The sequence below is a fragment of the Notolabrus celidotus genome, chromosome 22, assembly GCF_009762535.1.
Source record: "Notolabrus celidotus isolate fNotCel1 chromosome 22, fNotCel1.pri, whole genome shotgun sequence".
In the NCBI taxonomy this organism is placed as follows: domain Eukaryota; kingdom Metazoa; phylum Chordata; class Actinopteri; order Labriformes; family Labridae; genus Notolabrus; species Notolabrus celidotus.
The window spans coordinates 7,835,554-7,861,937 of record NC_048293.1 but is presented as its reverse complement, the minus strand read 5'-3'; the positions used below and the strand labels follow the sequence as shown (position 1 = coordinate 7,861,937).

At 40.5% G+C, this 26,384-nt stretch overlaps 1 long non-coding RNA gene across 2 annotated transcripts in view; it reads left to right on the top strand.

The window, feature by feature from the left end:
• LOC117806517 overlaps window positions 1-18,650 on the top strand; it is a 58,741-nt gene extending 40,091 nt beyond the window's left edge. Inside the window, exon 5 of one of the 2 annotated variants that reach the window (XR_004629681.1) lies at window positions 18,090-18,650. This is a non-coding gene — a long non-coding RNA (uncharacterized LOC117806517). Of the gene's footprint in view, window positions 1-3,636; window positions 3,896-18,089 lie in introns of those variants that run through there. The other variant, XR_004629682.1, reaches the window with a different exon arrangement.
• Window positions 18,651-26,384: the final 7,734 nt, after the last annotated feature.

Genomic DNA, 26,384 nt, shown 5'->3' with positions numbered 1-26,384 from the left:
ATAAAAGTAATATTTTTTCTATTTTTATTGTAGGAAATAAAATATTTAATTTTATATTCTTATTGTTTAATTAAAATGGATTTTAAGCTTAATATAACTTTTAGAGTATGGTGTTCTATTAATATTTGGCAATAAATGGCCTTCCTTTGGGTTTCAAAATAGACTATAAAGCATCAAAAGTGTGATATTTTTCTCAAAACTCCCCCATAACATTTAAAAAGTCACAAAAATTTGGAGATGCTTTGTTTTCTTTGGACAACATCTATCAAATAAATGTTTCCATTTTTTTATATTTATTTTTCTTTGTATTCAATGTAGTCTGTACAATGTTGTCTTGCATCTCCCTGGTATTGTGTTTTGAAATGGAATATAGAGTTTAGAGATGTTGTTGGCAAAGCTCCATGTCAGTCTGATACTTTATTCTGCTCTGGATACAATGTTCAGTTCATTGTAGAGGCACTCTGCCAGAAACATCCAAATAATCTTTAACACCGGGATTGAATTTTTACAGTTTATAGAGCATCAAGGTTAAAGCTGGAGTTTTAAAAAGCAAAAACTGAAGCACCATATACTTGACCCTATGACATTCTATTTGAAGGGACCCATAGCTGAGGTGATAGCTTGTAATAAAGCCCCAAGATCAAAGTTTGGATTTGATTTCCAGCCAGCACGGCCCGTTGAACAAGCCCATCCAACAGCCGTATAGCAACCATCCAGTGCTTTATTTTCTTATTAGATTGCTCTCCCAGAATTCCATTTTTATCCACACAGATCTGGCCAGTGAATCACCATTAAAGGGCCCATCAAGCTGTCAGGCCATCCAGAGTGCAGGTGCAGCGGGCCCGCTCCACTGTAAACAAGCAGCACAGAGCCCTGAATAATGGAAGCCCGGGCTGTTTTATGTTGTTCAAGGGGACTTAAAGAGATTCATCTCCCGCTGCTTTTCACCAAGTTTGCTTCTCTACTCCAGGCTGAGCTTGTGAACGTTACAGTCTCTTATGAGGAAAAAAAGGTTAGAAAAGGGAGGAGGAAAAATGGAAATCTTTCCCCACTTTATGTAAGCCTGAACCAGGGAGCTTTGTTTCTGGAAAAAGGGGTCTAAATGGAGCATTTTATGCCTGGCTGAGCAGTGACACTAAAAAGCTGAGTCTTCTTCATATCTGACAGATTCTCTTTCATTATCTTTTCTCCATAATTTCTCTAGTAGTTAGAGGGGGCTGCAGTTCTTTGTAGAGCAGCGAAATGTCTGACTTAACTGTTCGAGACACCAGATAATTGCCCGCCGGTCGTCCCCCCCCCCCCCCCAGGTCAGAGAGAAAGAATGGAAGAGCCCAAGAAAAACAAATGCAGACCATAGTGTAGTTGTCACACGCTCCACTAACACATGTGAAGGCTGGCTCCATTTTTTTTTTGTTCTCAAATAAATTGCCCTGAAGAAGTGCTCACACATAAATGTGTCCCACATAAACTGAGGTAGGAGAGGCGTTTTTCATGATTTGAGAAAATGGTGCTCAGAGTTTATCTCATGTCGTTGAGTTTGAGTGACATCAGCCCTCCATTAGATTATTACACACTTGAGATGTGCGCTGTTTTCTAGAAATGGACTCAAAGACTTTTTCTAAAGCCCAACATAGTAAGTGGAACTTCTTTCCTTATAGAAAAAAGGGAACTCTGGCAGTGGAATTTTTCCACCACAAAACCTGAAACTGAGAAAATCTGACTGTTACTATCCAGTTGGAAAAGGTGAGCTGGCAAATGTGCACTACACATAGCTCTGTGGGGTAGTTAGCACCTCAGTGCCCTGTCTTTGAGGGTGTCTGGTTGTCATTAGTGGTGATGGCCAACAGCACAGGCAGGTGGGGCTTTGCACTTTAGGTTCGCTGACAGTTTTGCGAAACTGTAAAAGATATTATCCAAGGGGAATGAAAACAGCACTCAGCGGGTCCGTCAGAGAAGACAGACAAGTTAAAACAGATGATGCACGTCCTGGTGACTGCCCCATCCTTTAAGTGCCCTCTCTACACATGCAGCTGCAAAGAACCCTGGGTAGCCACATCTGGCTGAGCTCACCTCAAGGCTGAAGGGTAAGGCCTTGGGGGACGGAGAGTAAAGACTAAAGGAGACATGTCAGAACAATAGACTGTAAAAAAAAAAAGCATGGATGTAATCTCAGCAATGTCACCCATTAGTTTCTGAAGAGACATAATGAAGCCCAACCACGGTGGGCTGTTTCGGAAATGATGACTCCAACTAGCTACCGGCAAACCCAGAAGCTGGTGAAGGACGGAGTTAATACCATAGACTTGTAACTTGGCAAACAGCTTCAATGTGCCAACCTGTCAGTCAGACTCACCACATCCCAAATTATATTCAAATTTGTGTGTGCTATAAAAATTTCAACCCCTGTACATTTGCCAAGAAGAAGAAATAGGTATGGAGGCTTGGGATGTTACAAACCAATGTCTTAGCTGTTTAAATGGACATTTAAACACAGACTAGCCAACTAGTCTACTAGAGGTAGGAAAACACTCAGAAAATAGTCCAAACTGAGTGGAATTTATGTAACATGGCTGAATATGAGATCAGCAGAGTCTACCAGTAAACAATGTCCAATCATATTCGGCTTTTTCTTGCTTTCAACTGCATACAACTGATAAGTAGTTATATTTTCTAGATCATACTGCCAAATCGCAACCTACTACCAAATGCCATTTATCATCTGTGCTTGGTTAAATCCAAGTTGTAGAGCATTTAAGCTTTATGGCAGTAGCCATTACCTGGAGTTACAACCCCAGTTAGTGGCGAGTCACTGCACTACAGCCTAGACATATCATTTTAAATGCATTTCAGGCCTCCAATAATTGAAATACTAACTATTTGTTTAACCAACTAGTAACTCTGGAACCGACTATCCATGGGGACTGTCTTAAATCATTTAGTCGACTAAAGATTGGGACTAAAAAAGCCCTTTTGGGGTTCCAGCAAGATTTCCTTGGTTTTTAGAGCCTCAAGTGGACACTCAAGGAACTGCAGCTTTTTCCACCTCTCCACTGGCTTCACTTTTTAACATAAGAGGTTGCTGCTCACTCAGATTAGAGTAGTAAAAAGCATGCCCGCCATAGCAAGGCTTAACACACAGAGGACCCAAGAGATAGACCCTTTTTTCCTCTCAATTTTTCCCCATGAGCCTTTCAAAATGACACCTCACAGGGAAGTGGGTGGCTTTTATTTCAGTGTTTGCAGTACATGGATAGCTTCTGTTTGCGGTAGCTGGGGGTACTTATGTGATGATGCCTCTGAGATACCCAAAGGGGAGTACTCACATCGTTCAAATATGATGTAATAATGTGAAATATGTAACACTAACTTTTGCTTTCCTGAGATAAGAATTTAAATACATTTCAGAGTAAACTTGTCTGACATTTGGTCTTGAAATGGAACTGTAACAAACAACCTACTACAGGATAATAATATCAAAACATACTAAAAGCCTTTTGAATTCGCCAGCCTCTAATTCAATAGCGAATAATTGTGATACTGCTGTGAGTTACACATCATTGAGATTACGTAAACAGTACATTTGTCAGGAGGTGATGTTTCCAGTCAAACTGCTGGATTTTCTCCCTCACTCTGCAGAGGTCCAGGCTTTTGGCCTCCGGCACTGAGAGCTTCAGAGGAGAAGAGGCCCAGGCCAGAGAGGGCGCAGGGCAACACGGGGTGAGTGAAGGACACAGTGCGGGGTCACACTGGGGCTCTTCCTGCTCTGTGTGCTGCATGCCCCAGTGCTCGAAAAGGCCAGAGCCTGATTACTGCACTGGGATCCAGCCGCAGAGCGTTTTCATTAGGGAGAGGGCCAAGATCATCCAGGAAGGTTCCGGCCCATTAATACATTTGAAACGGCGAATGAAAGGGAGGGGTGAAAAGGGGGAGGTTGGGTGATTTTGAAAGGGGAGAACCCTGTGGAACGGCCATGAGAGCCTTAGTGAATAAATGCCCTGTGGATCATCTTAACCTCATTCTCCTTCTTCTTTTTTTTCTCCTCCGGCTTCTCCCTAAGATCTGCAGCCAATTTTCCTGCAATTTAGGAGAAATTGTTTGTGAAATCCATGTCGATCCTCCCACTGGGAATCCATTCACAAAAGTTAGAGAAAGGCTGCACTGAGAATGGGAACAATATATGGAGAATCTGGTTAATGACATCATCTGCTTCCTGTTTGAGACTTATGCCTTTCATACACGCCTTACAGAAACAGATTTTGTATTCAGACTGGGAAGCTTGAAGTGATCAAAGTAACTTTATTCCTGTGATACCATACATCATGACACTGACAGATGTTTGCACAAAGCTGTGATACTTTTGATATGTGTTTTCGAGGTCTGGGGGCTCTGGGTTAATTCAAACCAACAATTCCAGAAAATACATTTGCCAGGAATATTTAATGTCTAACATGCTTTCTACTCAAACACCTTTATCTTTCTGTATCTGGCTGGTGGATCATTCAAGAAAGCTTGTTTGTGTAATTAAACTTAAAGTTGGTGAATGTGATATTTCCCCTGCTAGCACTTAGGTGTTTATTACCAATAATCATATCAAGTCTTCATCACTAGAGGAAAAAAAAATCTCCTCAGGTCAGTTTTCAAACTAGTTAATATTTTATCCTGCATAGTGGTGTAATGACTGCTATGGATTTTTCATCATCTCTTATTAATGCAGTCTGGTACCACAGCTTAAATACTAATCATGCATTACACCTACGCTCGACATTTCTCATGTTAACTTCTTCAATTACTGTTTCCTGAAATATTACTAAATCCAAGGTCTTCAAAATCAAACAGCGGTATTTCACAAATCCAGCTGGATGTTTATTTTATTTTTTGTAACTGCTTTATTTTCTCTCAACATGTTCAATTTTAAAGTACGCTCAGAAACATAGTACAGGCAAACATGTCTCTAATAGCACTCAACGAGTTTTCTGCATCCTTTTAATTTCCGAACATGAACAAGATCAGGAATAAATAGTGCCATATGTGGCTAACCAGAGAAAGATATATATAATGTTCATTAACGCTCCTGTGAGGAATTTTTGACTGTTATGAAACCTGTTGAAAATAACCGTGTTGCCTCTTTCTGACTTAGAATAGCAAAAGAGGCTATCAACAACATCACTGACTATTTCTATGGTGTAAATTTTAATGTCTGTAAACACTCTGAGGGGGGAGGTGTTAAGACTATTTAGAGATAGATAGATAGATAGATCTTTATTTGTCCTTAATAAGGAGATTTGTTGCCACCGTCTGTACAGGAATACATGTATGAACACAAGAACCATAAACATCCACCCAGCCTCACAGCAATGGTGCCCCGTATCCCACAAATATACACACCGGACACATATGCACACACTGGGCACATTAAAACACACCGAACACATATGAACACACTGGACACATATATGCACACCGGACACATATAAACACACCGGACACATTACAGTGGCATTCTGTTTAGCAGTGCTATGGCCGATGGGATGAAGCTTCTGCCAAACCGGGCTTGCCTACAGTAAGGGGATCTGTACCTGCGACCGGAGGGGAGTAGTGTGAAGACAGAGTAGAGGGGGTGTTGGGGGTCCAGTGTTATAGAGCACACTAAAGACAGCAAGTATTCACAGTTAGTGATATATTTTACTGAAAGAATGAGATTTATTGTAAGAAAATACTACTTATTCATGTACAGGACATCATCAGCAAAGATTTAAGAGATACTGCTTTGTCCACAGGGGGTACCAAAATCAACACAAATAAAGTTCCTCACAGGAGCTTCAAAGTGATACTATAAGGGAGAAAACTTAATCAAGTAAGAAAACAACTAAATCAATAACTTAAACTCACATTTAAAAAATTAACTGAAGAAAATTAACAAATAAAATAATAGTCAATAAAAGAACAAAACATAAATAAATAAGAACACATTTTAAAATCCTAGCTGTTTTTTATGAACTCTTTTAGACCATAAATTCCATATTAAGGCCTCTCACATTTGCAGTCATGCAGGCTTTTTGATTCATTTATTAAGTTAGATAAACAAGAGAACAAGTATGACCCTGTATGCTCCACTGCCTCAGCGCACACCTCAGACACTGACCCTGCCAACAACACAAAAGCCAGAGTGGGGGCCGCCAAGCCAGTGCAAAGTGAGCTGTTAAAGCCTGACGTGTGTTTTGTCATTGAAGCACGACAGGGAAGAGGCTGACGGTAAGCACTGAGCAGTGCTTGGGGAGCGGCGGGGGTAGAAGAGGCTCTGCGACTTGGCAGCGATGAGCTCGGTCTGTGCCAGCACAGCTGTCCGGCAGGCGTCTCACTCAGGGCTGCTCCCAACGTGAGAGCGACGACCAATCTATCAGTACAGCAGCCGGGCACACAAGGACACAAAGGTGTGAACGCAGCCTGCAGGGCGGTGCGCTGACAGAGCTTTACACATCGTGATCTGTCCTCACAGACTTTTGCTGAAGTGATTAAATTGTCGTGTCTCTCTGAGTAGGACTCTGACAGAATATTTTGATGCCTTAATTAAATATGTGGGTTAGTTTTGCAACTGCGTTATGATTCTTGGTCAGATTTCCAACACTACCGTTATTGTACATCTTCCATACAAAGTGCTCCTTGTTTACTCACCCCTTACCTGAGCTAAATTTGAATACTTAAGTGTGTAATCCAGTCAACTGTTAATAACCTACAAGGCGCCAGACCTGTGGAATCTCTTTTGTGTGGAGAGAATAGTGAGAGAGGAGATATTTTATGAGCAGGCGTTCCTCTCTTGTGCCAGGTTTTTGTTTACGCCTTCATTATATCTCCACTACATTATCTGATGCCTGCATCCTGAGTCCAATCTCGTGCTGAGGTTTTAATCTCCTGACGCACTCGGCTCACTCCGCTCATTCCGCTCACTGTCCTGTGCCACACAGGGAATCGGAGAGGGGTTATATTACAGCACATGAATCAAGGCAAAATGAAATGCACTCCAGACGCTTTCAGATGGTTTTAATTTATGGCAGAGGCCTGGGGATACAAAAAAATGCATTAAATGTAATCTGATCACTTTATTCGATGGTGAATTTATGAGCGATCAGACGTTGGATGTCTGCCTGAGTGACTGGTTTTTAAAAATAGACCGAGATAGATTACAGATCTGTTACCCTAAAATATGTTGATAATAGCATTAACAACAAGAAGAATTATAATTTTATTCATAGGTGGCTTTCAAGTAGAAGAGGCAGTATTCCAACAAAGACATTTCACAAAGAGGAAACTTGGCCCAAAGGTTTCAGCACAGCCTCAATATTTGTGCATGTTACTCCCTTTTTTATTACTCCCTTTATTATTAGCAAATCTGCAACTTAAAACCAAATTAAGTTAAAAGGGGCTCAGAGACACTTACAACCAGCCACTTCTGTTACATGTCTAATTTTTCCAGTGCCAGTTAAGCTGGGATTGACTTTCTCCATCCCCTCTGTTGTGGTCTACGTTCCATTGATGTCTCCATTGTAAAAATCATCTCTCATTCTGTGTCCTCGGAGATCAAATCAATTTATGAGTGCTGGATATCTGTCGTTGCACCAAATCCATTACGGTCAATCCAACCCAGCAGGGCATTTGGCATGCACATTAAGAGGTCCGCAGGCGTTTACAGTGAAGTGAGGAGACGCATCAAGTTTTAATGCTCAAAGCCACAGAAACCAAGGAGGAATTAGTCTGACTTATTACTTGACAGTAATGCCTCGTGGCATTCTGAGAGAAGTGCAAAACGCTGTCGAACAAATATTTTTTCTTCAAAACACAAGTGATTGGAGGTTGTTTTTAATCTTTTGCTCTGCTGAGCAGATAATGCATGGCCACAAGGAAGAGCATTAGCATACAATCACACCATTTGTTCCAGCTTGTGTGTGTGGATGCATAGACTGAGGAAGTGCATCCATCAGCAGTTTCAGGCTTGTGCTGAAAAACAAAATTGTCTCTTCCTTCCTTCAACTCTGACCCCGGTTCAACCAGTGACACCTGGTAAGCGAGGATGTTCCATTGAATGCAGAAGGATGTGTCTCCCTCTGTGTATTTGAAAAAGCACTATGTGTGCTATTGTGGTGTTCTCAGGCTCGGACAGAGTGTATTCGTTAAGAGGAGATGTTGATGCTCCTCTGACAGCAGCTTGTGAACATCTGTGTTGAAGCTTTTCTCGCTTTCCCACCACCCACCACTGTGAAATCAAGATCAACTTCAAACCCATTTCTTGTGCCCATCTGCCTGCTCCCTCGCTGTGCTTCATGGATGCATTCCTTCCTCCTCTCATTACCAGAGTCCTTTAAGTAAAACGCCAAATTTGGGACATGGCTGTAGCATAAGAATGCTAGTGAGTTGGTCAGACTTTTGGTCCTGACTGAAAGTGATACATTTTGAATGAATTGACATAAAACTTTCCACAGATATTCATTATTGCCAGAGGTTGAACCTCCAACCTTGGTGATCCCATCTTTTCCTGCGGTACTAGCAGGATTTGAAGTTTTTCATAGCTATTCAATTAAAGGCAGGGTTGGTAGTCACGGAAAACTAGCATAAATTTGAATGTAGCGTTTCCTAGGGGTGAGTATTGGCAAGAACCTCACGATACATTACGGATCAGGATACTTGGGTCACGATACGATAGTGTCACGATATATCACGACATCACAATATTTTGAAATATTGTGATATTCTATACAGTTAACTAAAAAAAAATAAAGATGGTGGATATGTTTTTCACACAATATTACTCAAATTGAAAGGGCAAATTAAGAAAGAACTATTTGATTGAAAACAACTTTCCATTTTATTGTTTTTTAAGTACTGAAGCCATATTTTAGTTCCAACTCGGCTAACATATGAATTTTTATTTTTACAAAAAAATTGATATTAAGAGTTGAAATATGGATATTATATTGGAGTTCAAACGATTGCGATATATATTGCTGTATCAATATTTTTTCACACCTCTAGCATTTCCTCAGGACTCCGTCTAACCCCCTCCCCCCTCCCCTTGGAGCTCCTCCAAAACGACGCCCCCACTATTTCTTCCTTTTTACTTGTATGTTTTTTTTTTCTATTTCACTTTTAAATGATCGAAATAAAGACATCAAATCAAATCAAATCAAGATAAGCCATTATCATATTCATGATCCCCTGATTCTTCATACACAAAAAAAATTATCCACAAACTTTGGGTTGATAACTATTGTTGAACAAACTTTTATATACCATCCATGACATTATTTAACAACTAATGATCTGCATATATATCAGTGCGATTATAAGTTCAAAACTTAAAATCTTTATCAGCTAGTACTTGTATAGTGATGATTTGCAAATGTTAGCATGCTAACATGTAAAACTCTGATAACTGCTTCATAATAACACGTAATTCTCTCTGAGTGTGTTAGCATGCAAGTGTTAGCATTTAGATCCAAGCCCTTCTGTGCTTCAAAGCCTCGCAGGGCCGTTAGCCATTTGTTAGCATCATAAAGCGCATCCTCAAATTTTCATTAAAGCTCCTGCAGGTAACTTTCAGTTAGTGTCGAGTTGGCGCCCTCTGTGGTGTGAATGGTACCTCGAGTCTCTTTGCTAGTTTTGTCCTGTAAGTGTGTATGTTTTTTGTTCAAAAAAAAATGTGATCCTGCCTCTTTTTAATAGTCTAAAGTTTCACTCATTGAGAATCTTTGTCATGGAAAATGTAAAAATCACTTTATCTGACAGCTGTGTCAGGTGTTAAATACAGCCCTATAGAAAGAGTCAGTCTTTACACTGATGTTCTCATTTGCTTTTGTAGCTCAAAGAAACGACTGTGTTAATTTCAGTCTGTTTCATAACCAGCAAAAAAGTCCTCACCGGAGCTTCATCCAAATTTACAAAGGAGTGTCACCCCCCTGTACCCAGTTGTTTTTTCTCGGCTCTGTACATGATTGCATCATCAAAAAGGGAACCTTCATTTTGATGGCCTTTAAATAAAACCCTGCACTGTAAAAGTCTTAAGATCCCTTTGTCATGTAGCACATCAACGTTGCTGATGTTTAACTTTTAACAAGCCCCACCGTCTCCACCATGGACCCCTCACTAACAGCTATGAAGAGACAAACTATTAAAAGCAGTTCTTGTTTACGTCTGAAGCCACGGTGGAAAAAGTGCATATCTGCAAATCTTTGTTCCAAGACGATGCACAGAGCCTGAATATGAAGCCAGAGAATGAGGCAACAGAATTGCAAAGAATGCATCTGAAACATCTTTTCATACTGTAGTTTCTCCAGCTGTCCAGCACCTAACTTGGAGTAATTGCTACAATTGTTCTCTTGAACCGGAATTATAAAAGGCCTGTCTGAATGTAAACAAACTGCAGCGAACAGCAGCGCAAAATCACAGGCAGCCATGTTTTGACAAGTGCATGATGAGTGTCCACACACTTGTACCCTCGTTTACAATTAGATAAGCTAACTCTTACCCACAATCCCTTTCAGCGTCTTCCACTCTGGCTCTTTCTTTCTGTCTGCCTGACTGCTCACATAAGCCCCTCTTTTAATGTCAAGTTCTGAGCCCAGTTTTGCAAACTTTCTTTAGTTAAACAAAGACAGACTACTGTATTCCATCTCTTTGCTTTCTCCACTGCAAGTGTTGAAATAGTTACAAGGACTTGATGGTTGGTTCTGTAAAGATAGTCTGAGGAGCAAAAAGAAAGACTTTTGGATCTTGAAGAAATTATTCACGGCTGTAGTTCAGAGGAGCGCTCATATGATGGGCTGTGACAAGTGTACCGCTCTAAGCACGTCCCTGCCAGCCTGGAACTCGGTGCTGCATGCCTTCCACAGACACCATTAGTGCTCTGCACTGGGAGAATGACTCGTCATCACTCTCTTACAGAGGAACAGGGGAGCCGTATTACGTTTCTGAGATTTGGCGGCAGTGAAGTTTGTTTTGAAGGCTCGCCGAAGTGCTACATATGATCTAAGATTTGCTTTTAGTCTGGGATATCTTGTCAAAATCGTCTAAATATTATTCGCCTGTTTGAAGCAAAGGGGGCAAATAAACAGTTTTATCTGGTTGTTTTTTTATCAAGATTTTGTTCAAGCGTCACCTTCCAATCCTTGTTTTTGCTTTGTTGATTTTTTTTTCCTAATTTCAATGGTATTTTACACATCCATCAATATTTTTTTTATCACAAATGTATGCTACCTAATTCTTATTTTTGCTTTGAAGAGGCTTTAGAGACAAAAATGAACCAAAAAATATCTTACAAATGACTTCAAGATGCCCTGGTGTTTTGTCTGTAATTGCCCTGTCCTCTGTTTTGAGGTCCAGACAAGAGAAGTTTATGCATTCAGAGACTATAACAAAGGATCTTCGCTTTAGGCCGAGCGTGAGGACAATGACATGTCACCCTTGTACACACACATCAGAGAAAGTGATGAGACTGAGGCTATCCCGGACTACCATAACGACCCTGCTCTTTCCTCCCATGCATGTATTGAGATATGTGTGCCTTTGTACCTTTGGTCTATTATCTGTCTGGGACTTGGCCTGCAGCTATCAAGATGAGTCGGGGAGCTGAAGTTGCGTGCGGCTGCAGACCTAGCGCTGTCTGATGGGGAGAGAGAGAGGGTTCAAACAAACTGAGCCTGTGAATTATGGAGGAAAGCTTGCTGAGAGCGCTGTGTAAATTAGCCTGGTTACATATGCACAGGCCCGAGGTCATACACCAACCTAAAGACAATGGTGACATCTCTCAGACAGCCTGCTTTTGCTCGGACAATGGAATTAACACAGAAACATAACCAAAGAGGGCGTGTTTTGATTTATTCATGTATTCCTTATTTTCTAGTTTTACACCAAAGAGGTCAAAACTCTCCACCAACATCTTTGTCCAGTTACTTTTCCTTGTTTTCCCCTCCCATTTATCCTCTTGCAGCTTGTCAAACACAAACTCACCTCTATCACTAAATGAGGGAGAATGTCAGCCTCTCCCTGACAGGTTACTATTGATCCTTTTCAATGTGCTGTCAAGAGTTAGATCTGCCAAATTGCAGGGTCGGTCTTAGCATGTTGTCTGTAAATCAAAGAGCATGAGGCAGGTCACCTGACGACCAGTCAAATGTCTGCTGTAAAGGGCGTTTCATTTCTGACAGTGCTAGCGTTAGAGGAGATCAGCCAGGGTCAAACACAAGCAGGTTTGTCTGTCAGTAGCGTAACAGGAATGGAATCTTTTCTGGCCTGATTGTCCATCAACAATGCAGACATTATTACCCAAGAAACTCCTTAACGATTTCTATAAAAATGACTGACTCTGCTTCTTTTTAAATGTCAGAACTGAAAGTTTGAATACAAATATGGCAGCTGTTGCATTTAGAAATGTCATTGCAACTCATCACATGTCTGTCAGGCCTCACATGCTAAAGGTACTGTGTCAGTTATTATTCTAAAGGAACAGTTGGATATTCTGGTAGAGACACTTGATTTAGAGTAAGATGAAAAGGTGAACACCACTCTCACATTTGTAGTTCTCACATGTAAAGCCACAAGCAGTAGAGGAGAGACCATTTCATCGTCTTATCTGGTTCTATCTTAATACTTAGAGGCAGGGGCGCTGCCAGGGATTTTGGGCCCCATGAAAAGATATCACATTGGGCCCCATCACCAAAGGCCACAAGAACCCTGTGCAACTGTGGTAGCCACATCTCCAGGATCCAATCGACCCAGTCAAAGCTTTACATAACTCTACCTTTTCAGCTGTCTTGCCTCTTGGAGTCAAATATTTACTGTATGACTTGCAAAAAGGAAGGATTCCCTGCACACAAGGTGACTGATTTGCCCCTTCTTTTATTATGTTTTCATGGCTTTATCATAGAACCAAAATGAACAAGCACAAAATAAAAACAGAAGTTAGTTAGGCTACATAAAATTAAAAGGTAGGGCAACTTAGCATGAATAGGAACATAAGACTCAAGAAACCCATTTTTCTCAACAACTACAACAACAACAAAAAACAGTCATGGGCCCTTAGAATCGTAACTTTTCCCCCCTATACTGCGCCACTGCTTAGAGGGCAGCTCCAGCAAAAACCACAGTTTGTTTACAGATATAGAGGAGAACGACTTTGAAAATGTGCTTCATAAGTGTGCAAAGTTTTTTAAGCCCTCTGCAGCTCTAGAAGGAGCTGCCTAAAGTTTTACCAAACTGCCTTTAGTGTCATTGGAGTCTCGGACGGTTTGGGATGATGACTACCAGTTTGGAAATAAATAAATAAAACATATGTATCGAGGGGTTGGAGTCAGGAAGAGGTGAGCTTCTCAGACTTTGGAAAGTCTGCTCGTCTACTCTGCTTGAGGCTAGCAGCCTGGGGCTACGTTAGCCGCCTTCTAGCAGACACACCTGAATCTCCAACATAAGTGTCTTTGGCGCCAGGTTTTGACAAGAAGGAAGACCACTTGACATAAAATAGAAATACCTTTTAAAATGCCTTTTTTAAAACATCAATCTCCAACCATGTAGTAGGGGCTGATTCTAAATGTTTGGAGACCGCCTATAACCACCAGATATTAGCATAGCTTGAGCAAAACATCCAACTTCTGCATCAATTGACATACTTTTTCTCATCCAATGTTCAGAGAAAGAACGACCCCTCTCCAGTTCTCCTCTATCTCAGTAAACACAATTCCTACTCTCCCCAAGTTTTGATTGACCACTCTTTCCATCCTAGCAGCATTCTCCTGCATAGTCAAAATCAAAGAAAACTATTTTAAAATTACACCTCCACTTTTTATAGTTATATTTGTTGGGCTTTTTGCCTTTATTTTATAGGACAGCTGAAGAGAGCCAGGAAATGTGGGGAGTAGAGAGCGGGGGAAGACATGCAGAAAATGGTCGCGGCAGGGAATCGAACCGGCGACCCATGTGTCGAGGACTGTAGCCTCTGTATGTGGGGCGCTTAGACCGCTAGGCCACCAGCGCCCCCACTTTTTTCTTTAAAGGAATTATAGTTGAAGGTATTTGTTTATTATGAGTACCAAACTTTACCTTATATAAAGTTACACTTCCTGAAGTGTGACATATTTTGAATGGTGGCGCACATGTATGTGTGACCTTTTGTTTATGAGAGAAGCACATCCAAAGACAGGCTTTCAGACGAGCTGCCTGTGTTGTCTACCCGTGCAGAACCTCGTGAACCGTTGAACCTGCAAACCTTGAAATGCAGATCTGAGGCCTGCTGAGGAGTGATGACAGCTGTCATAGCTCTGTGCTAAAGTCAAACAAAAGAGAGCGCAGATAGAGAGAGGGAGAGCGGAAAAAAAGAGAAGAAGCAGCAACTTCAACACTTTTGTGCTGAAGACACAAGAGGATTTTTTTTAGGGGGGGAGGTGTTGTGCGCAGAATTCTGCTACTCAGCATAAAAAGTGTCGGATTGAGAAATAAATAAAGGCTGTGAGTGACCACTTGAAACGCTGCTGCGCTGCAGGGGATTCTGCTTCCTTTGTTTAGATGCTAATATGCTGCTGTGATAGCAATATAGAATGAAGGGGTCCTCCTCTGTCTTTGATACACATTATCTCTCTGCATGTTTTTTACTAGCCTGGCACAACAAGAATAGCATCCCTTGGAGAGTAAATGAGGCCCTTTTGTTGCAGGCTGACCTGCAGGCACTGAGCGACCATTAACATAAGCATATGGGTAATATCTAACATTGCTGCCTTCTGCTTTTGTGTACAAGGAATAATGATGCCATTATAATATGGCTTTGTTGTATGTACAGTATTGTGCACTACTCAGGGGGATAAGAGTGTGGCCTTAGATGGGCAAAGAATGTTTCTAATTTCGGTTTCAATCTCTTCATGTACTCATATATAATGTCACATAGATATTATACTCACAGGCTCAGACTATTTGTGACCTGGGTCGTGTCCTTAGTTTTCTTTGTAAAATGAGCCTGCATGCCACACACAGGGTCATTGCACTGGATCACTTTGTTAGCAGCTACATTAAGTGTGTGTGTGTGTGGGCAAGCTTAAGTGAGACCCTGAGCAGGAAATGGACAGGAGGGGATCAAAATGAGTGATGGAGAGACAGAGCTCAACTGGGAAAAAAGAAAAAACACCAAACTAGGAGCAGGGACCTTCTCAAGTTTCATTTTAATAGCACAGGGTCATTTTTCTCCCTTTACACTAAGCACAGGCCTGGCCATTAGGGCCTCTCTGTAGAATGTGTAAACCTCCTGCTATTAAAACCACAATTTGCACTGTCAGCTCCTATGAGCCAAATCTATGACCACACTACAACCCCTCCCCCCCCTCAGCAGGACTCAAACCCCTTTTTCCCCCTTTTGTAACAACTTTCAGGCCACAATAACCATCATCAGTTAAAGGCGGCGGGTCCATTACACTTCCCCTGTTCACACAGCCTTGCATTAAGCTAATATTATCTATTCCCCGAGTGGCTCAGCCCTTCACACACCCCATCAATTATTAATCTCCTTGCTCACAGCTAATGTTTGTTCTGAATTATTTAAACCTATCTTCATTTATCAATAAACATAAATGTTAAACAAAGAATGCTGATGAGCGTGAATTACACTGTAAAAAAAGTTTATGAGATTATTTGGATGGGTGGTGATTTATAGATGTGATATTCACCGGTAATGTTGCAAAGGAAGGTCAGAGGATTGTAAAGGCAAGAAGGGAGAGAGAGAGCGAGAGAGAGAGAGAGAGAGAGAGAGAGAGAGAGCGAGAGAGAGAGAGAGCGAGAATGTTTTCATATAGAGCTGGTCATTCTGTTTGTGGTTAAGATTGTTTTCACTTTAGCAGTAAAAGAGGACACACTATTTTAAAGCCACGTTTCAAAATGTTCACTTGGTTTATTTCCCTATCTTTTTTTAAAGCCTCTGGAAAAAAATAAAATTATGATACCAAATCTGAAAGTCTTGTTAGCATCCAAACTATGAGTGAAAATTGAAGTTCTTTAAAGCTGTGTGAGGAAGTTTCATGTCGTGTTGACTCTGATGACCTATTTGGACAAAACTGGTAGCATTTTTCAGGGATTAGAACTGCATTTTCCATGAACACCATGATTCACTGTTGTAATCAAGCAGCAACCTCCGTTCTGCAAATATGAAGCCCATGCGGAAGTGTTATAAACTACAATTCATCGAGCATCCACTTGAGACTGGCTGCAGAAACACCGGAAACCACATACACACCAATTCAAAAAAGACAATCTTTGCAGCAATAATAAACATGTACAGCCTGGTTCAAAAAACGGCTTGGGTCTACGTAGCTAATTTCTCTATCGGCACACACGGGGTGAATTTTTTTCTAACGGGATGGTTCAGAAGATATTAAGATTACAAGTTTTGCCCATTAAAAGACATGACTGACTTGACTGACAGGCAGTAACAATGTAGCTGCTGGCTCAAAGCCCGCCTCTTTACCTCACACTAACTTTGGTTGAGTTCAGCATTACCAATATGGCTCCCGTGGAGGATTGGCGTCAAAACAGCACTCAGGAACAGATGGGTGACATCACTGACACTACGTCTATTATTAATACAGTCTATGGTCATAATGAAGCTTTTGCTATATCAAGCATTTGTTTTGGAAGTAAATTAATGGAAAACATATCTTCTTTTTAATCCTGCTTCCCTGTGTTCAAGACACCTTTTTGCAGGATGCAGTTATTGGGTCATGTACTGATAACTCAATTGAATATTCGTAATGTAACAGTGACAAAACTCATGGTGTGTTCAAAAACATTATGCTAACTCTAGCATTGATAGCAGTTAGCATGTCTAAAAAGTTAGCTGAGTTGCCCCTTTATTTGTATACAAAGCTACAAATGCAATACTACATGAAAGTTGTGGGACGTTAGTTAGCTAGCGTTATTTTGTCACGAAACGTAACTCCCCTGCCAAAACTTAACACTGCAGCCAAAATAAAATCATTTGTACTCAGGACTGAACTGAGGTAGCCAAGAACATACAATTTTGGTCCACTCTAAGCCCCTGCATCTGTCAATTGTTTGCCCCAAAATTAAGCTAGCACTGGGTTTTATCAGTCTGATAGCATGGGATTGATTTGCGGGGAAAAAATGGTAGATTTAGAGTGTAACCCACTCTAGTAACCCACAGAAAGTAAAATTTACCAATATTTTGAAAACAATAATTCAGTATTGAATTAGAAAAATATTGTATCACTTTTAGAAGTGTTAGCATAGTCGGGAGGCTAACATGAATTTAGCTTTAAAAGGCTTTTCTTTAGATTAGTGGGTCATTTAAGGACATATATGAATCCATATCTATGGTATATGTCTCAGTAATGTGTTGCTGTTAAAAGCACTTAGGTATAGGTCCTGCTTCCTCCTGGTGCCAATACTGGTCAATACACCTGCAGCAACAACAAAATAAACTTGCACCTTGTGATGTACAGCCTGTTTAATAGAAAAAAAATCAGACACGAACAAAATCTCTCCGCTCTCCAAAAAGTGGGACTTAACTCACTGCAGCATTTTGACTAATGTGGGAAAGTAGGCAGATGACACAGTTCGCCTTGAAGAAACACATTTGGATATCATGGAAAACCTGTGGAGACCGGAATAGTATAAGCCCTACAGGGGGTGGTAGAAGTCACCCAAGAAGTCTGCGCCATCTTCACTGTGGAATTCTGGGAATTCTCTGCCACCTTGCCCTGTAGCAGAAAGGATGACTTGAATGAAAAAATTCCATCCTTTACACATATCTCTGTATTATGTTAGACAAACAGGGAGACATCTCAGTGCACATGTGCTCACGGAGGATATCTGTAGAGTGGGTGGGATTGGTTCATTTCCAAAATACCCAAGACCCCCATACCCAATCCACCTGTTCTTATTCAAACAGTCTGAATCGACAGATTACGTTTCTCAGAGGACAAAGAATCACAGTCTGCAATCACAGAGATAGGAGAAAGAGCAGTCTCACATTTATAGTGACACCCAAGGGTATAATTCTTCGAGTGATTTTAGATCACTCACTGACATTTTCCTTCTTATCCTCACAGTCCAAATTTGATGGCCCCCCGTGTGGTGCCACACCACAGCACCTAAATCCACCCACCCTCCCCACCGCCATGCCGCTGTCTCCGGTGTTGGGTAAACAAGGCGGAACCCTCGTCAGCGTGGTTAAGCTGGCGGCTCGTGACAGAACGCTGAATGAGTGATTTAAGGTTTCAAGTGAGCAGCTTTCACAGTTAATTAACCTGCTGATGGCTGTGCATGTGTGGAGACGAGAGAGGGATTCGGGAGAGAGGAAAGCCCTCTTCACTTGCTTCGCCATTTCAAGTTAAGACAGCCATGTGCATTACTGTGACACCAAGGCTAAAGTGTTCCAGCAGTGCAATCACTCATTTGTTTCTGTGGAAGGTGCAGGTTCTGCAGGTTCAGCTTTGTCTTCTTTCTTCACCTTTAAACATGAGAAAAGGTTTCGGGCAAGAATGTGGGCTCTTAGCTCTGAGCTTTTAGGGTGTGGATCAACTAAAGAAAAAATCACTGAAAAGTACTTTACATTAATTTAAGACCATGGTATGTTTTACTGCAGCATTTTAAAGTTTGATGACTTTCAAGCTAAGTTGTATGTGTCTTTCTTTGAAATCTTACAAAGTTCTTAATTGGTAATTGCAGAATCCTCTAGCTACTTGCTCAGGAAGACTTGCTACCACTGGGATGTATAAATACAAGCGATTACTTTACCCCTGTGATATTTTCAGGAAGCTGGCTGTTAAGCTGCATTTAAATATGAGCTAATCATCCTGACTGTAAAATCCCACAACCATTCATGCTGGGAGGTCAGGAACTCTGGGGGTAGATGTGATCTGCTCTAGGCCATTGCAACTGGAGAAAAGCATGTAGGCTCACACACACACGTACGCAGGCTCACACACTTTGAACTCACAACATTAACAGTCATCAGTGCTCTTGCAGTCTCACCAGGTTTCTCCAGAAACTCGATCTGTGGCGTGCTGAAAGCTGGTTCTTCACCTGTTAGCAGAACACCCACCAGTCTCCGGAGGTCACTGTGTGTTTTTCTCTGGTTTTGCCACCCAGGCAGGAATGCACTGGCAATGGGAGGATAGTATGTGTGATTCATGCCCTGATAATTACAGTGTGTGTCCTCTCATTTTTAGCTGCTGACAATTCAACCAGATGCTTTCAAGATATGCCCCGACAGGGGATTTGTGCATTTCTTTAGATGTACTCTACAATTTAACTGACGCATACATTTTTCAGGAAGATAAGTGTGGTATTTTAATGACATTTTATGGAATAATACTTGTAAAGATAATCTTCATTTCCATCAACAATTCATTCAAAATTTTGCTATAACCAATTAATCTAAGTGTAAATGGGTACTGCAATGACAATTTACATAAATAGTATAATCGTCCTCAAAGACAGAGCGTTCGCATATTCATCTGCATGGCAGTAATGTGAAATCTTGGCTAATTTACATCATCCTTGAGGCAGTGCAGCAAAACAATTTCCTACCGACGGCAAAAGCATTGACGAAAGCAAATAAGAACATGTAAGTCATTATTGACTCTTAGCCTCTTTTAACTACTCTCCTAAGGACACTATAATTGTCTCTCCATGTATATGAGTAGCTCCAGGTTGTTTCGGATTGCTCTTTGATGAGTTCATCTATGTAGTCTTGGTAAACTGTACAATCCAGGTTTGTACTTATATGGATTATTGGGTAATCACAAGAACATTTCGACTTTTCCTTTGCTTTCTTGCTTTATTTTTTTTTTCAAACAAGTGTTTCTCTTTTAAGTGATGTAATAAAGTGAAAGTCAGTACGAAAAATATGTTGTATTAAAAGGACTACAACAACATCAACTAGATTCATAATACATTTTTATTGCACTTATCAAAACACGCTGAAAGCATTCTTCACATTTTGAATAATGGCTATAAAAGCATTTTGTATGTTATATGATAATAATAATAATAATAGTAATAATAATGATAATAATAATAACAATAATAATAATGCACTGCATGAAATAATAAGCTATCCAATAGAATACATAGAAGTCAGAGACTTTTGTAAACCTATACTTAAAATTGAAACTCAAAAGAGTATTTTTGTTTAACTGTCAAAATGTTGAGCTTACAATATGTGTATGCAAACACGCTTCTTTTCTCTAAAGGGAAATGGGAGTGCAGAAAAGTATGCTTGCACCACTGATCTATGGGATGCAATGATGCAGCGCTCTCCCAAGGCACTCTGGGATGCATTTAGGACATGCATGGAGAAAACAATGGCGGGTGTATTACCAGAAAAGATAAATCTATCTCATTAATCCCTTCTTCTCCCAGGCTGGGAGGCACATCTAAGGGAACATGCAGAAGCAGTATTGTACACTAGGATCTTTCACACAGATGGGCAGAGAAGAGGAAAGGAGAGGAGGAGGGGCCACAGTGTCAATCTGTGCATCATTAGACAGTGCAATGATGGCAAAGGAAGAGAGGGATTACTAAGATGTGGCTTTCAAAACAAAATGATTGATGACAGCTTCGTCATGTCATAGAAAAGATGCTCTTTCTTTGAGGCATTGCATTGAAAATAAGTTATATGAAATTCAGGTATGCAGAAGCTATACATATATTTAAAACAAATAATGATTCTCAACGTTCTTGCCGTTTTATCGGTTCAACCCTTTTATTTATTAACAGTGCAGAAATCTCTCAGTCAGTGGTTTCCAGCCCACAATTCCCTCGTCCTGTTATTCGCCAGCACGTTCAAATTACCACCAGTAAATTCCATTGATTTCAGTCAAAAAAGACATTGATTTTTACCCATCTGAAATGGCCAGGGACTCCATAAAACAGATAAATAGGTCATAACCATTTTACCAGCCTGTAGAATCCCATAGAAAGATTTAAGGGGTCATGAAAGTCTGATGGTTAAAAATGAGGCCTGAAGAGCATTGTGTGAAAGGCCAACAAAATGTACCGAGAAAGCAACATTATAAAAAGCTTTGTCCATAAATTAGAAAGTGTTGATGGCTGAAGCCTTGAAACCAGATGCTAAAAGAAAATATTCGTCTTAGGCCCAGGAAGTCTTGACTTTTTACCAGTTGAGGCTCCAGCCATAGAGTATTATTTTCCAATGAACATTGACACATTTGTTTCTTCTGATAGTGCTACAGAGTACACAAATGTAGGTAGACTATCAAGGGCTGAAACCTTAGTTGATTGCAAATTCAATTAGACAAATTCCTTTGCTAATTTCAGAGGACGGTTGATATCTGATACACCTGAAGCCAGGAGATTTTCCTACGGATAAGGACCTCTAAATGAAAAGCCCTTTGGTTTAAATGGTGGTATGCCATTCCACTGTGCAGCTCTGGCTTGAAAAGGTTTTATTTTAAGTCCTCTTTGGAAGCAGCACAGCTATTACAACTAAGGTTTTTTTTTCCCATATCAAAGTGACATTATGTTGTTGAAATGACGTAGAAACTAAGAGTGTTCCAAAGACTTTGGTTGGTGTAGGGCACCTAAAGTGTAATTTGAGGTAAGAAGCTAATGCAGCAAACTCAGGCACGTCTCTCATATACTGGCCAAGAATTATAGCTACTAACCAATGTAATCAATACAACATATGTACTTGCAGAGGAGCAGATTATGTACTGATCAGTCATACAGTTGGCTCATCACGGCAGCTAATGCATCACACCACAAACAGCGCAGATGCTAGCGAGCTAGCTGACCCAAGCACACTGCTGCACTGCTGACATTTCAGCATGCCCAAGTTACAGAAACCCACCAAGGACTTATCTCATCAACATTGACCTACTTTACAGTACATGTTGAGTCCATAATGTTTGAATACAGACATTAACACACAGCTCTGCTACTCCCATATACTGGCAAAGCACAAGAGCAGCCAAAGATAATACATCTGAGAGAGGGTGCTCTTGAGCAATATACACAGATACAGTACATCTCAAATCATGGCAAATGTAATAAAAAGCATTGAGAACTCTGTTACACCAGCATACATGTGCGTATTCCAAAATGACAAATTGATGGTCAGAATTTTGCAATTGATTGTCTTATGTTCAGTTATTTGATAAATCATAGCAGATCTGACGCACACAATCTTGCTTCACTAGAGTCCAACTTCTCACTGCCTCTATAAGGATCCTTTCCTCCTATCCTTTGAACCCATCCTTGAGTGCATCGCTTATTTTTAGGCTGAAGCTAAATGTGTTTGAGCTCCACTCTCTGAGCACACCAGTGGGTCGATAGCCAGTATTGCTGTGTTGTTGACAGGTGAAGCACTATTACTAATTTATTTCTCACCTTTCCCTTGTCCGTGCTAAGAGCTGAGCATCTACTGTCTGGGGGGGCTGTGCTAGATTTCAGTCCTGTCAACTTTTTTTTTTTTTTTCGCACCTGTCAGAAAGGTGACGGACATACAAGTGCTTGTTTGCCCTTTCTGTCATGCTCAGCTTCATTGGCAGTGATGGAGGAAATAGAAATTTCAAGGACCCTACATGAGTTTATGGTATAGCATCAGTGCACACAAGGTGGTGGGATTTGAGGAGAGAAGCTTTTTGTTCTTGTCTTCATCCTCCTGGGACATTGTTTACTTCTGTGGTGGGAAAGATGGGGTTGAGGGATGGGCCATCTCAGGAAAGATACAATGTTCAACCTTTGTCAAAGGAGGCAGGAAAATAATCCCCAAAACAGAATGCAAAACTATCTCATATGATCCTCAAAATAAGCTAGTTTTGTTTAGTCTTCTGACTCTTTCTATGTGAATCTTTCAGGTTACCCAAGTTCTTCTGGAATGTGTTGAATTTAAACCTGTCAAAAATGTGTTCAGCGCAAAATATCAACTAAGATTTACAATAATCACTTAAAAATTACAGATGTTCGCTGATACACAGGCCACGAAAGAAGAAATGTCATGTCTTTTTGGTTACTGATTTCGAAACTATAGCCATTCCACTCAGATGCAGACGCTCAGTTCAGCCAAATCCACATAATGACATCAGATTATACCTCTCAAACCATAAAATAAATATGTCTTTCTGCAGCCTTGGCTTTGTGGTTTGTGAGGTCGTGGGCTGCTGCTTTTTTGAGTTCCCATGAAAGGTTTTGTCTTTATTTCCCTGATTTATCTGGAAGTTGTGAGACTTCCTCTCTGTAAACCGCTAAAGTTTTAATAATAGAGTTGTAGAACATAAGACAGCTGGAATCACGGCAATGCTGTTACAGTCTGATGTGGTGAGGTGTGAGACGGATAGAACTGATTTTAGAAACACCAGATCAGATTTAAATAAATACCAATCCAGATTTATCCAGTATATCGAACTGTGGTGAAAGTAAAGTTAAACTTGCAGTTAATCCTTTGAGGAAGTTATAATTAACTCAAGCATTTAACTCTTTCGCTACTTTATCGTTCACCACCTTTTCCACCTTTTCTCCACAACCTTTTAGCAGTGTGCTGTACTTTCTACTTCCTTACAATAATATACAAGCTGTAATTACTTGTGACTTTCAAAGTTGGGATATTGTATATAGAACATAAACACAAAACACAGAAGACAGATGATGCATTTTTAAAGCGGATAAATTACTGTCATTCCAACATTAAGATTATGCTCAATGGATTTCCAAATAATTTAAAGAACATATATGTATAATATATATATATATATAAATGTTCTGATCAGTTGTTCTGAATAATGGAATTTAGACTAACAACCAGTGAAAAGAAAAAAAACATGTCAAATCACGACACAACAAAACCTGTTGGCAAATGTGTGATTCTTTAGCTGGTAAAATGCTGCAAAAAGTCACCAAGAAGAACTTGGCACATTGCATACAGAATTAACTCATCCATTTAACAAAAAAAAAAGCGTCTGCATCTTGTGGCTAAAAAAAAACAGCTAAAAAAGACTTTATGTGCATCTATCATCCCTGTTTGAAACAGATTCCAACTTCTCTGTAATCCTGTTCTAGCCAGCGGTTAGCTTTACATGTCTTCCAACTTTGACTTCTTTTTCTTTGCAGGATTCACATCTGCAACATAAAAGTGCCCATTCATCTATTTCTGGTAGGTCTTGGTTAAACATACTAAATTACACAGAGGTCACATTGGCATATTTCTGCAATATGAAACCAGGAAACTGATTTTCATTTGATTTACTCAGAACTAACAGGTCATAAGTTTGCCACAAAAATAACCCAAACATGATTCAGATATGCAAAAAATTACATGCCTGGTCAGGTCGGTCCTTAAGAGGAAAAGAAAACATCTTTTGTTTGATTGTTGAATGGAGCTGGTATTTAACGTTTCTGGTGCATTCAAGGAAGTTGGGGAATCTAACACGACATTAAGAAAATTTGTCCCTCAAGTTGAAATTTTTTAACTAGAGACTGTTTGATGCACTTGCATGCAGATATATGTTCATAAAGATAAAAACATCATCTTCATACTACTACTGATGTGAGCCAGTATATCATTATCATGGATTATATTCTGTCTCCTTCTGCTCTCCACAAGGACTGTCTTCCTGCATACAAACAAGCCTGCTGATATTTGTTTAGTTTATATTACTCAGACTACAGACTACAAACGGGAACCGGAACACTTCTCATGCTAAAAAAATATGACCCCTGATTACAGATTCCACATTTTTATGTAGACTCTAACAATAGTGCAAACATATATACCTCTGGTATTTAGAATGTGCTTCACAGGACTGAACTGAGCTACAGATCCAAGATTACTTTTTACTTCCTCCTCCATTTGACACATGCAGGCATACGTTGAAGCTGATGCCAGATATTTTTTTGCATGTAAAATATCCAGATGAATTAGAAACCAGGAGCACTTTGTATCCTATGATGTGTCCACAGGTAGAAATGAGCCCTGGCTGAGGGGTGGAGTCCACGTCTCTTTCTCTCTGTCAGCAGGTGAGGAACCTGCACAGGGGAACTTGAGAATGAGCCTTTGTTTTGGTCGACTCTCCTCCTCTGGCTCCCCTGTCATCCTTTGATCTTGTCAGACTCCTTGCTACTCTTCCTCACTCTCTGTCTACCTTCATGGGTCTGATGAAGACTGTTGCCAGGAAAGACAAAAGTGTCCCATTCACCTTGTCCTTTTCCTCCCCAAAGGGCTTTTCTTACCCTGCCCCATTCTCAAGGTCCCCAGTCAGGTGACAGCAGGTAAGAAAACACTCCTGGTGTTTGCCAGACATCAGAAGAGACTTTCCCAGCAGGGCCCGTATAAGTCCTCCTCCATGCACTCATAGTCCTCTAACCAAGACTGGGGGTCAGCACCTGTGGATATCATGCTATGCGGCTGTAAAGGGATGTCAAAACGTGTCAATCCACTATCCAGACGTAGCCATTTTTGGAATGAGGAACATTTCGAGTGTGTTATTGTTGCATTACAGGTCCTTAGCACATTATCGCTGATGGCTAAACCACCCAGGTCTTGAATTTAACTTTGGAATCATGCACTCCTATCACTGCTGCTCCCTTTACTTGGAACAAACTACAGAAGGACCTCAAACTGTCTCATTTGATGCTTTCAAGATGATTTGAAATAACTTATATGCAAGCTCCTTTGGCTGGTGGATCTTGGCAAATATTCACTGTTTCACTAGTTATTTAATGTCTTTTGACGTATAATAGTATCTTGCGTTGTGTTTTTAAGGGTTTTAAGTGCCTAGGGTTTGTTGGGAACTTTATTGCTGTGCTGCCGGTTGTCTTGGCCAGGACACTCTTAAAAAATTAACTTTTAATCTCAATGAGTTGTCTCCTGGTTATAAAAAATAAAATGAAAATGTAAACAAATAAATAACACAAACATATTTGTACTACTTCTACTACTTGCTTTTATAGATCATACAGATTTATCAATATTAATTTATGAAGTACCAACAAAAAAAGTTTCAACACAGCCCAATAAGTTGGTTTAAACTCAAGGTTCACCTCAAAACAGGCAGATATAGCCAATTACAATTTTTTGGATGGTGTGAGTGATTTTATTTCAGGGGAAGGGGTCATGCCACCCCAGGCCATCCCTTGGACATGCCCCTGTCACCAAGTAAACCTCAAACCTCCACTCTATATCTCTGTTTTATACTTCTCTTTTATTTTAGCCCTTGTATTGATTTTTGTATTTACCCGGGTTGTGCCCATACATCTCTCCCATCCTCGTCTTCTCCCAGGCTCGCTGTAACGCCCCGATCCAAACAGAGGAAGTGTCTGTCCTCTGCTGTGCATTCCATGCTGCTGCCCAGCTTTAAATGCCCCCAAACTCTGTCAATAAT